Source organism: Coregonus lavaretus (genome assembly GCF_964263955.1).
Source record: "Coregonus lavaretus genome assembly, contig: HAP1_SCAFFOLD_3712, whole genome shotgun sequence".
Classification (NCBI taxonomy): domain Eukaryota; kingdom Metazoa; phylum Chordata; class Actinopteri; order Salmoniformes; family Salmonidae; genus Coregonus; species Coregonus lavaretus.
The window spans coordinates 35,608-52,944 of NW_028160138.1; the positions used below are offsets into that span (position 1 = coordinate 35,608).

The 17,337-nt window shown below is 41.5% G+C and overlaps 1 pseudogene across 1 annotated transcript; it reads left to right on the forward strand.

Moving 5' to 3' along the window:
- Nucleotides 1-317: 317 nt before the first annotated feature.
- On the forward strand, nucleotides 318-15,632 carry LOC311122094 (NLR family CARD domain-containing protein 3-like; annotated as a pseudogene). The gene is made up of 7 exons: nucleotides 318-612; nucleotides 983-2,774; nucleotides 6,850-7,023; nucleotides 10,212-10,385; nucleotides 13,373-13,546; nucleotides 14,457-14,503; nucleotides 14,982-15,632. The product of its transcript is annotated as an NLR family CARD domain-containing protein 3-like (transcript).
- Nucleotides 15,633-17,337: the final 1,705 nt, after the last annotated feature.

The following is a 17,337-nucleotide window of genomic DNA, read 5'->3' on the forward strand; positions in this document are numbered from 1 at the left end:
CCATAGGCTAAACCTTTTTTCCATTTTCATAGTCCTGAAACAATATTAAACTAACACAACATTCCCTGTGTGTGTGTGTGTGTGTGTGTGTGTGTGTGTGTGTGTGTGTGTGTGTGTGTGTGTGTGTACTCCCTGGATGAGGAGATGTAATCTTATGTTTTGTCCACAGAAACCAACAGGAGAGATCAGAGTCAGAGATTCTCAGTGGTCAGTCTTCCCAGAGTCATCAAACAGACCTGGCCTCCATATTCAGTGTATGTGGTCCTGTTATGTACATTTGTTTTTGTTTACCTCAAGTAAAGTTGATCTGTCAATCATTCATTCATGTGTTAATGAGAAAGCATTTCTTCTCTTGCTTAACTTATTTACTTTATTTATTTCAGTTGCTTGAAGAGAATATTATGACATTTGTGAAGAACGAGCTGAAGATGTTCAAGAGGATTCTTAGTCCAGAACTCCCAGAAGGCTTTGAGAGTCAGAAGCAGGATAAGGAAGTGGTGGACGCTGAAGATGAGAAGCAGGAGAGCAGTGCCAGAGAGGGGGCTCTGAAGATCACACTGCACGTCCTGAGAAAAATGAACCAGAAGGAGCTTGCTGACACACTGGAGAAAAGTAAGAGCTGTCTGCCTCATGTTGAATGCTGTTTTATAACATTTAAAAGCTGTAGCTAAAGTACAGCTAAAGTAGCTGTGTATCGCAATGATATTATAGCAGCCTTAACATAACACCTAGTGACCTCATCAAGTAGCAGAAGAATTTGTTGTGTTGATTCATTGAGAGAGAGAGAGAGAGAGAGAGAGAGAGAGAGAATAATATAATCAGTCACACCAGTCTGTAATGCATTATGAAAACATTTACAGATTTATACAGACAGTTAAGAGAATAAATTATTTTTTATTTAAAATGTTATAACAGTCCTACAATACTGTAGGCATTAAAACAGACATAATATTAATATCCTCTGTGTTATTTCTTCATTCAGATGAGCTTGCTCTGATTTGCCAACGTGGACTCAAATCTAATCTAAAGAAGAAGTTTCAATGTGTATTTGAGGGGATCGCTAAACAAGGAAACCCAACACTTCTCAATAAGATCTACACAGAGCTCTACATCACAGAGGGTGGAACAGGAGAGGTCAATAATGAACATGAGCTGAGACAGATTGAGACAACAACCAGGAAACAAGCAAGACCAGAGACTGCAATCAAATGTAACGACATCTTCAAACCCTTAACTGGACAAGACAAACCTATCAGAACTGTGCTGACAAAGGGAGTCGCTGGCATTGGAAAAACAGTCTCTGTGCAGAAGTTCATTCTGGACTGGGCTGAAGGAATAGCAAATCAGGATGTCCAATTTGTATTTTCATTCCCTTTTCGGGAGCTGAATTTGATGAATGGAGAAAAACACACTTTCATTGAACTTCTCAATCACTTCTCAATGGAAACCAAAGAATCAAGAATCTCCAACTACGACAAGTACAAAGTTCTGTTCATCTTTGATGGCCTGGATGAGTGCCGACTACCCCTAGACTTCCAGAAGAACAAGATATGCTGTGACGTCACAAAGTCAACCTCAGTGGATGTTCTGCTGACAAATCTCATCAAGGGACATCTGCTTCCCTCTGCTCTCCTCTGGGTAACTACCTGACCTGCAGCAGCCAATCAGATCCCTTCAGGGTGTGTTGACCAGGTGACAGAGGTACGAGGGTTCAATGACCCACAGAAGGAGGAGTACTTCAGGAAGAGATTCAGTGATGAGGACCTGGCCAGCAGAATCATCTCACACATAAAGACATCAAGGAGCCTCCACATCATGTGCCATATTCCAGTCTTCTGTTGGATTTCTGCAACAGTCCTTGAACACATGCTGAAACACAAGAGAGAAGAGATGCCCAAGACTCTGACTGAGATGTACACACACCTTGTGGAGTTTCATACCGAACAGAAGAATGAAAAGTATCTTGGGAAAGAAGAGACAGGTCCACACTGGAATAAAGAGAGCATTCTGTCACTGGGAAAACTGGCTTTTCAACAGCTTGTTGAGGGCAATCTGATTTTCTATGAAGAAGACCTGAAAAAGGCTGGCATTGATGTCAATGAAGCCTCAGTGTATTCAGGATTGTGCACACAGCTCTTTAAAGAGGAATGTGTGCTGAACCAGGACAAGGTGTACTGCTTCGTGCATCTGAGCATTCAGGAGTTTCTGGCTGCTGTATATGTGTTCCTCTCATTCATCAACAACAATGAGAATATAATGGATGAATCTCAATCAACGTCCAGCAACTTTTCTGTGAGGATCAGACACAAGCGTAAAGTTACTGTCTACAAGAGTGCTGTGGATAAAGCCTTACAAAGTGAGACAGGAAACCTGGACCTTTTCCTCCGCTTCCTTCTGGGCCTCTCACTGGAGTCCAATCAGAAGCACTTACGAGGTCTACTGACAAAGAAAATATTCAGCTCACAGAGCCATGAAGAAACAGTCAAGTACATCAAGGAGAAGATCAGGGAGAATCCCTCTCCAGAGAGGTGCATCAATCTGTTCCACTGTCTGAATGAACTGAATGACCATTCTCTAGTGGAGGAGATCCAAAGATACCTGAGATCAGGAAGTCTCTCAGAAGAAGAACTGTCACCTGCACAGTGGTCAGCTCTGGTCTTTGTGTTGCTGACTTCAGAAAAAGTGCTGGATGTGTTTGACCTGAAGAAATACTCCAGATCAGAGGAAGGTCTTCTGAGGCTGCTGCCAGTGGTCAAAGCCTCCAGAGCTGCTCTGTGAGTACATAAAATGACATTTAAGTACTAATCATCAGGAAGAAATATTCAGTTTAGAGAAATATATGTATTATAATATGTATATAATATTCTATTGAAAAACATATTGAATCAATGCATTGATGTTCACATTAGTATAATAATATGACCATACAATTCTAGGAGACGGAAGATGAATCTATATGTTGTTTAAGAGAATAAACCAAATGCATCTGCCATTGTCCTTCTACACTACTGGTGTTAAATTAACAGTGTGTTTGTGAAATCATGATGATCTCTTTGCAGGCTGTCAGGCTGTGGAGTCACAGAGGAAGGCTGTGCTTCTCTGGTCTCAGCTCTGAAGTCAAACCCCTCACACCTGAGAGAGCTGGATCTGAGTAACAATGACCTGAAGGATTCAGGAGTGAAGCTGCTCTCTGCTGGACTGGGGAATCCCCACTGTAAACTGGAGACTCTGAGGTCAGTATTCCTGTAGTTGGTCAACAAGTGATAACTGTTCACCAGATCCACATGTGTTTACCAGGCACACATAGTCCACACCATATGTGTTTGGACAGTGAAGCTTACAGTTTTACATTTGGTGCTATGCTCCAGCATTTTGGATTTCAGATAGAATGTTTCATATTAGGCAACAGTACAGAATGTCACCTTTTATTTCAGGTTTTTCATACATATCTGTTTTACTGTTTAGATACGAAAGCACTTTATGTATCTAGTTCTCCCATTTGAAGAAGTCGTAATTATTTGGACAAATTCATTTAGTCAAAAGTTTAGTATTTGGTCCCATATTCCTTACCTGCAGTGATTACATCAAGCTTGTGATTCTACAAACTTGTTGAATACATTTGCAGTTTGTCTTGGTTGTGTTTTTGATGATGTTTTTCCCAATAGAAACTGAATTGTGAATAATGTCCTGTCATTTTGGAGTCACTTCACTTGTATTGTCAGTAAGAATCGAAGATGTTTCTGAACACTTCTACATTCATGTGGATGCTACCATGATTATGAATAATCATGAATGAATGGTGAATAATGATGAATGAGAAAGTTACAGAGGAACAAGGATCATACCCCCTCTGGCCTTGCTGCTATTCCAGTTTCAACTGTTCTGCCTGCGGCTACGAAACCCCTACCTGTCCCAGACCTGCTGTTTTCAACTCTTAATGATCGGCTATGAAAAGCCAACTGAGAGACCTGAGCCCTAGGACCATACGTCGGGACTACCGGCCGTGGTGACTCCTTGCTGTCCTCCTTGCTGTCCCCAGTCCGCCTGGCCTTGCTGCTATTCCAGTTTCAACTGTTCTGCCTGCGGTTATGGAACCCCTACCTTTCCCAGACCTGCTGTTTTCAACTCTTAATGATCGGCTATGAAAAGCCAACTGAGATTTATTCCTGATTATTATTTGACCATGCTTGTCACTTATGAACATTTTTGAACATCTTGGCATGGTTCTGTTATAATCTCCACCCGGCACAGCCAGAAGAGGACTGGCCACCCCTCATAGCCTGGTTCCTCTCTAGGTTTCTTCCTAGGTTTTCGCCTTTCTAGGGAGTTTTTCCTAGCCACCGTGCTTCTACACCTGCATTACTAGCTGTTTGGGGTTTTAGGCTGGGTTTCTGTACAGCACTTCGAGATATTAGCTGATGTAAGAAGGGCTATATAAAATAAAATTGATTGAAAATTGATTGGTTATTGGTAATGGTGAGAGGTTAGCATGTTTTGTTGTAGCCTCTAACTTTCTCACTCATTATTATTCATGATTCATTCATGATTTTTCTTAATCATGTCATCATCAGGATTAATTTAGTAATGTTTAGAAACATGTTATCTACTCACTTAGACAAAAAATTACTCCAGTCATCATCCACCATTCAGTTACTATTGGACAAAACATAACCCAAAACACAACCAAAACAAACTGCAAATGCAACCAACGAGTTTGGGACCAAATACTAAACTTTTGACTACTTTAATACACTATAAGTGAATTGGTCAGAATACTTATGACTTCTTCAAATAGGGGACTAGATACATAAAGTCCTTTCATTTCTAAACGGTGAAACAGATACAGTGGGGGAAAAAAGTATTTAGTCAGCCACCAATTGTGCAAGTTCTCCCACTTAAAAAGATGAGAGAGGCCTGTAATTTTCATCATAGGTACACGTCAACTATGACAGACAAATTGAGAAAAAAAAATCCAGAAAATCACATTGTAGGATTTTTAATGAATTTATTTGCAAATTATGGTGGAAAATAAGTATTTGGTCACCTACAAACAAGCAAGATTTCTGGCTCTCACAGACCTGTAACTTCTTCTTTAAGAGGCTCCTCTGTCCTCCACTCGTTACCTGTATTAATGGCACCTGTTTGAACTTGTTATCAGTATAAAAGACACCTGTCCACAACCTCAAACAGTCACACTCCAAACTCCACTATGGCCAAGACCAAAGAGCTGTCAAAGGACACCAGAAACAAAATTGTAGACCTGCACCAGGCTGGGAAGACTGAATCTGCAATAGGTAAGCAGCTTGGTTTGAAGAAATCAACTGTGGGAGCAATTATTAGGAAATGGAAGACATACAAGACCACTGATAATCTCCCTCGATCTGGGGCTCCACGCAAGATCTCACCCCGTGGGGTCAAAATGATCACAAGAACGGTGAGCAAAAATCCCAGAACCACACGGGGGGACCTAGTGAATGACCTGCAGAGAGCTGGGACCAAAGTAACAAAGCCTACCATCAGTAACACACTACGCCGCCAGGGACTCAAATCCTGCAGTGCTAGACGTGTCCCCCTGCTTAAGCCAGTACATGACCAGGCCCGTCTGAAGTTTGCTACAGTGCATCCAGAAGAGGATTGGAAGAATGTCATATGGTCAGATGAAACCAAAATATAACTTTTTGGTAAAAACTCAACTCGTTGTGTTTGGAGGACAAATAATGCTGAGTTGCATCCAAAGAACACCATACCTACTGTGAAGCATGGGGGTGAAAACATCATGCTTTGGGGCTGTTTTTCTGCAAAGGGACCAGGACGACTGATCCGTGTAAAGGAAAGAATGAATGGGGCCATGTATCGTGAGATTTTGAGTGAAAACCTCCTTCCATCAGCAAGGGCATTGAAGATGAAACGTGGCTGGGTCTTTCAGCATGACAATGATCCCAAACACACCGCCCGGGCAACGAAGGAGTGGCTTCGTAAGAAGCATTTCAAGGTCCTGGAGTGGCCTAGCCAGTCTCCAGATCTCAACCCCATAGAAAATCTTTGGAGGGAGTTGAAAGTCTGTGTTGCCCAGCGACAGCCCCAAAACATCACTGCTCTAAAGGAGATCTGCATGGAGGAATGGGCCAAAATACCAGCAACCGTGTGTGAAAACCTTGTGAAGACTTACAGAAAATGTTTGACCTGTGTCATTGCCAACAAAGGGTATATAACAAAGTATTGAGAAACTTTTGTTATTGACCAAATACTTATTTTCCACCATAATTTGCAAATAAATTCATTAAAAATCCTACAATGTGATTTTCTGGATTTTTTTTTCTTATTTTGTCTGTCATAGTTGACGTGTACCTATGATGAAAATTACAGGCCTCTCTCATCTTTTTAAGTGGAAGAACTTGCACAATTGGTGGCTGACTAAATACTTTTTTCCCCCACTGTATGTATGAAAATACCCTAAATTAAAAGGTGACATTATATACTGTCACCTCATATGAAACATTTGATCTCAAATCCAAAATGTTGGAGTACAGAGTCACATTTAAAATGTCAGTTTCACTGTCAAAATAGATATGGTGTGGACTGTATACTCAATATAATCTAAATCTGATACCTCACTGTTTGTCTTTTGACTGATATTGCGTTTTAAACTGCTCTGGTCAGTCTACTCAAATATTCGTACTATACATTTTTCTCTCTACACACAATATTATGATTTTTTCTAATAATTATATATATATATGGCAGGTTTCAGGACACTGGTATAAATGAAAATGTTGAAAAAATATACTGCCACTATTTTCACCACCAAAGAATAGCAGTGTGGTTTTAATATGATTTGACTCTTTGCAGGCTGTCAGGCTGTCTAGTCACAGAGGAAGGCTGTACTTCTCTGGTCTCAGCTCTGAAGTCAAACCCCTCACACCTGAGAGAGCTGGATCTGAGTAACAATGACCTGAAGGATTCAGGAGTGAAGCTGCTCTCTGCTGGACTGGGGAATCCCCTCTGTAAACTGGAGACTCTGAGGTCAGTATTCCTGTAGTTGGTCAACAAGTGATAACTGTTCACCAGATCCACATGTGTTTACCAGGCACACATAGTCCACACCATATGTGTTTGGACATTGAAGCTTACAGTTTTACATTTGGTGCTATGCTCCATCATTTTGGATTTGAGATATAATGTATAATATTAGGCGACAGTATATAATGTCACCTTTTATTTGAGGATATTTTCATACATATCTGTGTTACTGTTTAGAAATGAAAGCACTTTATGTGTCTAGTTCTCCCATTTGAAAAAGTTGTAATAATTTGGACATATTCACTTATATTGTATTAAAGTAGTCATAAGTTTAGTATTTGGTCCCATATTCCTTACCTGCAGTGATTACATCAAGCTTGTGATTCTACAAACTTGTTGAATACATTTGCAGTTTGTCTTGGTTGTGTTTTGGATGATGTTTTTCCTGATAGAAACTGAATGGTGAATAATGTCCTGTCATTTTGGAGTCACTTCACTTGTATTGTCAGTAAGAATAGAAGATGTTTCTGAACACTTCTACGTTCATGTGGATGCTACCATGATTATGAATAATCATATATGAATCGTGAATAATGATGAATGAGAAAGTTACAGAGGAACAAGGATCATACCCCCTCTGTTATTGGTAATGGTGAGAGGTTAGCATGTTTTGTTGTAGCCTCTGTAACTTTCTCACTCATTATTATTCATGATTCATTCATTATTTTTCTTAATCATAATAATAATAATAGTAATATGCCATTTAGCAGACGCTTTTATCCAAAGCGACTTACAGTCATGCGTGCATACATTTTTGTGTATGGGTGGTCCCGGGGATCGAACCCACTACCTTGGCGTTACAAGCGCCGTGCTCTACCAGCTGAGCTACAGAGGACCACATGGCATCATTAGGATTAATTTAGTAGTGTTTAGAAACATGTTATCTACTCACTTAGACAGAAAATTACTCCAGTCATCATCCACCATTCAGTTACTATTGGGCAAAACATAACCCAAAACACAACCAAAACAAACTGCAAATGCAACCAACGAGTTTGGGACCAAATACTCAACTTTTGACTACTTTAATGCACTATAAGTGAATTGGTCAGAATACTTATGACTTCTTCAAATGGGGGACTAGATACATAAAGTGCTTTCATTTCTAAATGTTGAAACAGATATGTATTAAAATATCCTCAAATAAAATGTGACATTATATACTGTCACCTCATATGAAACATTTCATCTGAAATCCAAAATGCTGGAGTACAGAGCCACATTTAAAATGTTAGCTTCACTGTCAAAATAGATGTGGTGTGGACTGTATACTCAATACAATCTAAATCTGATACCTCACTGTCTGTCTTTTGACTGATACTGCTTTTTAAACTGGTCTGGTCAGTCTACTCAAATATTTGTACTATACATATTTTTCTCTCTACAAGCAATATTATGATAATTTGTCATTTCTAATAATGATACATTCATTTATGAATAGATATGGCAGGTTTCAGGACTCTGATGTACAGTGGGGAAAAAAAGTATTTAGTCAGCCACCAATTGTGCAAGTTCTCCCACTTAAAAAGATGAGAGAGGCCTGTAATTTTCATCATAGGTACACGTCAACTATGACCGAGAAATGGAGAAAAAGAAATCCAGAAAATCACATTGTAGGATTTTTTATGAATTTATTTGCAAATTATGGTGGAAAATAAGTATTTGGTCACCTACAAACAAGCAAGATTTCTGGCTCTCACAGACCTGTAACTTCTTCTTTAAGAGGCTCCTCTGTCCTCCACTCGTTACCTGTATTAATGGCACCTGTTTGAACTTGTTATCAGTATAAAAGACACCTGTCCACAACCTCAAACAGTCACACTCCAAACTCCACTATGGCCAAGACCAAAGAGCTGTCAAAGGACACCAGAAACAAAATTGTAGTCCTGCACCAGGCTGGGAAGGCTGAATCTGCAATAGGTAAGCAGCTTGGTTTGAATAAATCAACTGTGGGAGCAATTATTAGGAAATGGAAGACATACAAGACCACTGATAATCTCCCTCGATCTGGGGCTCCACGCAAGATCTCACCCAGTGGGGTCAAAATTATCACAAGGATGGTGAGCAAAACTCCCAGAACCACACGGGGGGACCTAGTGAATGACCTGCAGAGAGCTGGGACCAAAGTAACAAAGCCTACCATCAGTATCACACTACGCCGCCAGGGACTCAAATCCTGCAGTGCCAGACGTGTCCCCCTGCTTAAGCCAGTACATGTCCAGGCCCGTCTGAAGTTTGCTAGAGTGCATTTGGGTGATCCAGAAGAGGATTGGGAGAATGTCATATGGTCAGATGAAACCAAAATAGAAAAAAAAAGTCAACTCGTCGTGTTTGGAGGACAAAGAATGTTGAGTTGCATCCAAAGAACACCATACCTACTGTGAAGCATGGGGGTGGAAACATCATGCTTTGGGGCTGTTTTTCTGCAAAGGGACCAGGACGACTGATCCGTGTAAAGGAAAGAATGAATGGGGCCATGTATCGTGAGATTTTGAGTGAAAACCTCCTTCCATCAGCAAGGGCATTGAAGATGAAACGTGGCTGGGTCTTTCAGCATGACAATGATCCCAAACACACCGCCCGGGTAACGAAGAAGTGGCTTCGTAATAAGCATTTCAAGGTCCTGGAGTGGCCTAGCCAGTCTCCAGATCTCAACACCATAGAAAATCTTTGGAGGGAGTTGAAAGTCTGTGTTGCCCAGCGACAGCCCCAAAACATCACTGCTCTAGAGGAGATCTGCATGGAGGAATGGGCCAAAATACCAGCAACAGTGTGTGAAAACCTTGTGAATACTTACAGAAAACGTTTGACCTGTGTCATTGCCAACAAAGGGTATATAACAAAGTATTGAGAAACTTTTGTTATTGACCAAATACTTATTTTCCACCATAATTTGCAAATAAATTCATAACAATTCCTACAATATGGTTTTCTGGATTTTTTTCCTCATTTTGTCTGTCATAGTTGACGTGTACCTATGATGGAAATTACAGGCCTCTCTCATCTTTTTAAGTGGGAGAACTTGCACAATTGGTGGCTGACTAAATACTTTTTTTCCCCACTGTATCTGAAAATGTTGAAAAAATATATTTTCACCACAGAAGATTAGCAGTGTGATTTTACTCTTGCAGGCTGTCAATCTGTCTAGTCACAGAGGAAGGCTGTGCTTCTCTGGTCTCAGCTCTGAGTTCAAACCCCTCACACCTGAGAGAGCTGGATCTGAGTAACAATGACCTGAAGGATTCAGGAGTGAAGCTGCTCTCTGCTGGACTGTGGAATCCCCACTGTAAACTGGAGACTCTGAGGTCAGTATTCCTGTAGTTGGTCAACAAGTGATAACTATTCACCAGATCCACATGTGTTTACCAGGCACACATAGTCCACACCATATGTGTTTGGACAGTGAAGCTTACAGTTTTACATTTGGTTTTTAGATACAATGTTTCATATTATGCAACAGTACAGAATGTCACCTTTTATTTAAAGATTTTCATACATATACAGTGAGGGAAAAAAGTATTTGATCCCCTGCTGATTTTGTACATTTGCCCACTGACAAAGAAATGGTCAGTCTATAATTTTAATGGTAGGTTTATTTGAACAGTGAGAGACAGAATAACAACAAAAAAATCCAGAAAAACGCATGTAAAAAATGTTATAAATTGATTTGCATTTTAATGAGGGTAATAAGTATTTGACCCCCTCTCAATCAGAAAGATTTCTGGCTCCCAGGTGTCTTTTATACAGGTAGCGAGCTGAGATTATGAGCACACTCTTAAAGGGAGTGCTCCTAATCTCAGCTTGTTACCTGTATAACAGACACCTGTCCACAGAAGCAATCAATCAATCAGATTCCAAATTCTCCACCATGGCCAAGACCAAAGAGCTCTCCAAGGATGTCAGGGACAAGATTGTAGACCTACACAAGGCTGGAATGGGTTACAAGACCATCGCTAAGCAGCTAGGTGAGAAGGTGACAACAGTTGGTGCGATTATTCGCAAATGGAAGAAACACAAAAGAACTGTCAATCTCCCTCGGCCTGGGGCTCCAAGCAAGATCTCACCTCGTGGAGTTGCAATGATCATGAGAACGGTGAGGAATCAGCCCAGAACTACACGGGAGGATCTTGTCAATGATCTCAAGGCAGCTGGGACCATAGTCACCAAGAAAACAATTGGTAACACACTACGCCGTGAAGGACTGAAATCCTGCAGTGCCCGCAAGGTCCCCCTGCTCAAGAAAGCACATATACATGGCCGTCTGAAGTTTGCCAATGAACATCTGAATGATTCAGAGGAGAACTGGGTGAAAGTGTTGTGGTCAGATGAGACCAAAACCGAGCTCTTTGGCATCAACTCAACTCGCCGTGTTTGGAGGAGGAGGAATGCTGCCTATGACCTCAAGAACACCATCCCCACCGTCAAACATGGAGGTGGAAACATTATGCTTTTGGGGGTGTTTTTCTGCTAAGGGGACAGGACAACTTCACCGCATCAAATCTTGAGTGAGAACCTCCTTCCCTCAGCCAGGGCATTGAAAATGGGTCGTGGATGGGTATTCCAGCATGACAATGACCCAAAACACACGGCCAAGGCAACAAAGGAGTGGCTCAAGAAGAAGCACATTAAGGTCCTGGAGTGGCCTAGCCAGTCTCCAGACCTTAATCCCATAGAAAATCTGTGGAGGGAGCTGAAGGTTCGAGTTGCCAAACGTCAGCCTCGAAACCTTAATGACTTGGAGAAGATCTGCAAAGAGGAGTGGGACAAAATCCCTCCTGATATGTGTGCAAACCTGGTGGCCAACTACAAGAAACATCTGACCTCTGTGATTGCCAACAACGGTTTTGCCACCAAGTACTAAGTCATGTTTTGCAGAGGGGTCAAATACTTATTTCCCGCATTAAAATGCAAATCAATTTATAACATTTTTGACATGTGTTTTTCAGGATTTTTTTGTTGTTATTCTGTCTCTCACTGTTCAAATAAACCTACCATTAAAATTATAGACTGATCATGTCTTTGTCAGTGGGCAAACGTACAAAATCAGCAGGGGATCAAATACTTTTTTCCATCACTGTATATTTTACCGTTTAGAAATGAAAGTACTTTATTATGCAGTTCTCCCATTTGAAAAGTCATAATTATTTAGACAAATTAATTTAGTCCAAAGTTTAGTATTTGGTCCCATATTCCTTACCTGCAGTGATTACATCAAGCTTGTGATTCTACAAACTTGTTGAAAACATTTGCAGTTTGTCTTGGTTGTGTTTTGGATGATGTTTTTCCCAATAGAAACTGAATGGTGAATAATGTCCTGTCATTTTGGAGTAACTTCACTTGTATTGTCAGTAAGAATAGAATATGTTTCTGAACACTTCTACATTCATGTGGATGCTACTATGATTATGAATAATCATGAATGAATCGTGAATGATGATGAATGAGAAAGTTACAGAGGAACAAGGATCATACCCCCTCTGTTATTGGTAATGGTGAGAGGTTAGCATGTTTTGTTGTAGCCTCTGTAACTTTCTCACTCATTATTATTCATGATTCATTCATGATTTTTCTTAATCATGTCATCATCAGGATTAATTTAGTAGTGTTTAGAAACATGTTATCTACTCACTTAGACAGAAAATTACTCCAGTCATCATCCACCATTCAGTTACTATCGGGCAAAACATAACCCAAAACACAACCAAAACAAACTGCAAATGCAACCAACGAGTTTGGGACCAAATACTCAACTTTTGACAACTTTAATACACTATAAGTGAAATGGTCAGAATACTTATGACTTCTTCAAATGGGGGGACTAGATACATAAAGTGCTTTCATTTCTAAACGGTGAAACAGATATGTATTAAAATACCCTCAAATAAAAGGTGACATTATATACTGTCACCTCATATGAAACGCTTGATCTCAAATCCAAAATGTTGGAGTACAGAGCCACATTTAAAATGTAATCTTCATTGTCAAAATAGATATGGTGTGGACTGTATACTCAATACAATCTAAATCTGATACCTCACTGTCTGTCTTTTGACTGATACTGCTTTTTAAACTGCTCTGGTCAGTCTACTCAAATATTTGTAATATGCATTTTTCTATCTACAAGCAATACTTTTGATAATTTGTCATTTCTAATAATGATACATTAATTTATGAATAGATATGGCAGATTTCAGGACTCTGATGTATCTTAAAATGTTGAAAAAATATACTGCCACTATTTTGACCACCAAAGAATAGCAGTGTGGTTTTAATATGATTTGACTCTTTGCAGGCTGTCAGGCTGTCTAGTCACAGAGGAAGGCTGTGCTTCTCTGGTCTCAGCTCTGAAGTCAAACCCCTCACACCTGAGAGAAATGGACCTGAGCTACAATCACCCAGGAGACTCAGGAGTCAGACTGCTCTCTGCTGGACTGGAGGATCCACACTGGAGACTGGAGAAACTCAAGTATGTAGAGGGTTTATGTCAATGTTCATATCAGACATGTTGGAGTTATCAGGCTAGTTAAGACAAACATTCTGACCACCACTTGGACTAAGTTATATGCTGACCGTGTGTGTGTGTGTGTGTGTGTGTGTCTGTGTATGTGTCTGTGTCTGTGTGTGTGTGTGTGTGTGTGTGTGTGTGTGTGCAGTGTGTCCTGTGTGTGTGTGTGTCCAGTGTGTGTGTGTGTGTGTGTGTGTGTGTGTCCAGTGTGTGTGTGTGTGTGTCGTGTGTGTGTGTGTTTGTCCAGTGTGTGTGTGTGTGTGTCCCCAGTGTGTGTGTGTGTGCACGTGTATCAGTACACACACTGGACACACACACACACTGGACACACATACACAATGGACACACACACACACACTGGACACAAACACACACACACACACACACACTGTAAACACACACACTGGACACATACACACACTGGACAAACACACACACTGGACACACACACACACTCAAACTGGACACACACACACTAGACACACACACACACACTAGACATACACACACACACACTGGACACACACACACAATGGACACACACACACACTGGACAAACACACACACACACACACACACACACTGGACACACACACACACACACACACACACATACACTGGACACACACTGGACACACACATTGTAAAGTTAAGTACTGACTGTTGTGTGTGTGTGTGTGTGTGTGTGTGTGTGTGTGTGTGTGTGTGTGTGTGTGTGTGTGTGTGTGTGTGTGTGTGTGTGTGTGTGTGTGTGTGTGTGTGTGTGTGTGTGTGTGTGTGTGTGTGTGTGTGTGTGTGTGTGTGTGTGTGTGTGTGTGTGAGTTCAGGTGTATCCCTCAATGACTGTCTGTTCTTCTGCTTACCGCTACAGTGTGGAACATGGTGGAGAGAACAGAATGAAACCTGGACTTAGAAAATGTGAGTGTTGACTGCTGTGAAGAATATGACTAAGAATAAGTCTTAATTCAAGTGAAGTCAAAGTCAAAGACCACCATAATTACTTACTTGGTCATATTAAATATCAGCTGTAGTTCTACAGAAGCACAAATCAGGGACACCAAAGTTTACAAAGAGTTGCTTTGACAATGTGTGTGTCTGTGTGTGGCATGTTCGTGTGAAATGTGTGTGTTCAGGGTGTGTGTGTGTGTGTTCAGTGTAAGTGTGTGTGTGTGTGTGTTCAGGATGTGTGTATGTTTGTGTGTGTAATTGATGGGAATAAGTGTGTTTTATATTACCATACAGTATAACATATGATCATTGAACAAGTCTCAAGTTACCTTAACTTCTCCTTTTGATACCTAGAAACATCTACATTAAATGAATTAGTGAAAAGTGAGTTAACATTCTAATGTGAATGATGATGATTTCTAATATTGTGTCTGGTTTCATCCATCAGATGTCTGTGATCTCACACTGGACCCAAACACAGTAAACAGATTCCTCTCTCTGTCTGAGGAGAACAGAAAGGTGACATGGAGGAGAGAGGAGCAGCTGTATCCTGATCACCCAGAGAGATTTGAGGTCTGGAGACAGGTGCTGTGTAGAGAGGGTCTGACTGGGCGCTGTTACTGGGAGGTAGAGTGGAGTGGGAGAAGGGCTGGTATAGGAGTGACATATAAAGGAATCAGTAGGAGAGGATGGGGTGATGACTGTAGGATTGGATACAATGACAAGTCCTGCTGTCTGATCTGCTCTGACAACAGTTACTCTGCCTGTCACAATAATAAGTCCACTACCATAGACGTCCCCTCCTCCAGCCCCCACAGAGTAGGAGTGTATCTGGACTGGCCAGCCGGCACTCTGTCCTTCTACAGAGTCTTCTCTGACACACTGACCCACCTGAACACATTCCACTCCACATTCACTGAGCCCCTCTATCCAGGGTTTAGGGTTGATGATGTTGACTCCCTTGGTGACCTTTGGGGTTTGGGGTCCTCAGTGTCCCTGTGTCATCACACTGGACACACACACACTGAACACAAACACACACGCTGAACACACACACACACACACACACACACACACACACACACACACACACACACACACACACAGTCAGCACATAACTTTGTCCAAGTGTGTGTGTGTGTGTGTATGTGTGTGTGTGTGTGTGTGTGTGTGTGTGTGTGTCCAGTTTGTGTGTGTGTGTGTGTGTGTGTGTCAAACACACTGGGAACAAACACACACTGATCACACAGACACTGGATACACACACACACACACACACACACACATACACACAGGACACACACACACACACACACACCCACACACTGGACACACACACACAAACAAACACACACACACAGGACACACACACACCCACACACTGGACACACACACACACAAACAAACACACACACACACAGGACACACACACTCATACACACTCATACACTGAACACACACACACACACTGAACACACACAAACACTGGACACATACACATTGGACACACACACACACTGGACACACAAACTGGACACACACGCACACACACACTGGACACACACGCATACATTGAACACACGCACACACACACTAGACACACACACACACACACTGAACTCACACAAACACTGGACACACACACTGGACACACACACACACTGGACACAAACACACACACACACAGACACCAAGGACACACACACACACACACACTGGACACACACACACACACTGCCCACACACACACTGGATACACACACACACTGGACACACACACACTGGACACACACACACACACACACACACACTGGACACACACACACACACACACACACACCAAGGACACACATACTGGACACACACACACACACACACTGGACACACACAAACACACACACACACACACACACACTGGACACACACTGGACACACACACACTGGAAACACACACGCACACACACTCACACACTGAACACACACACACACACACTGGACACACACACGTACACACACTCACACACTGAACACACACACACACTGGACACACACACACACACACACTGGACACATTTCCATGTGTAGGATTTTGATGAAAGGAAATCCCATATAGCCTACTGGACAGGACTTTGCTATGGCATCTTCTGTTTGGGTGTCTCAGGTCAGGTCTGAGCCATGATCAGAATGTGTCTCTGTGTCTATTTCCAGCCCTGCCATTTCTACCTGTCCTGATCTAGTGTTTCACCCCTGACCTCCTCACACCGTCTCACTGTCCATGTCTGCTTTTAGCTCCCACCTCTACTTCACTGTGTTATAATGGACCTTATGCTTGTTATGTCACCTCTGTAACCAGTTATCAAACATACTGACCTTTCTGACCCTATCCCATGGCCCTACTTTCTACAACTGAACATTTAAATTCCTCTATGAGTTTTGTTTTGTGTCCATTTACTTATGTATTTGTTGTATATTGGGGTTGTGCTGCAGAGCATCATGGGGGTTTGTATGTGTTGAGATGATCACGTTCCAGATAAATGGTTGAACTGATTCCTGTCTCCTGTCTCATCATTATTGAATTGTTATACAGACGTGGTTATGAAACCCACGAGACATAACAACAGATTGGCGATGAGTAAGTCTGAATCTACAGGAACTATTCTGTCCGGAAGAAGTGGGTTTTTACAACTGTTTAAAACTGTTATTTTCTGTGGTACAGTCTAGGCTAATGTTAGCACAGTGTATTGATAGCAGAGGCAAGTGCATAGTCGAGCTAGCTAAGAAAGAGTTAACATCGTCATGACGTC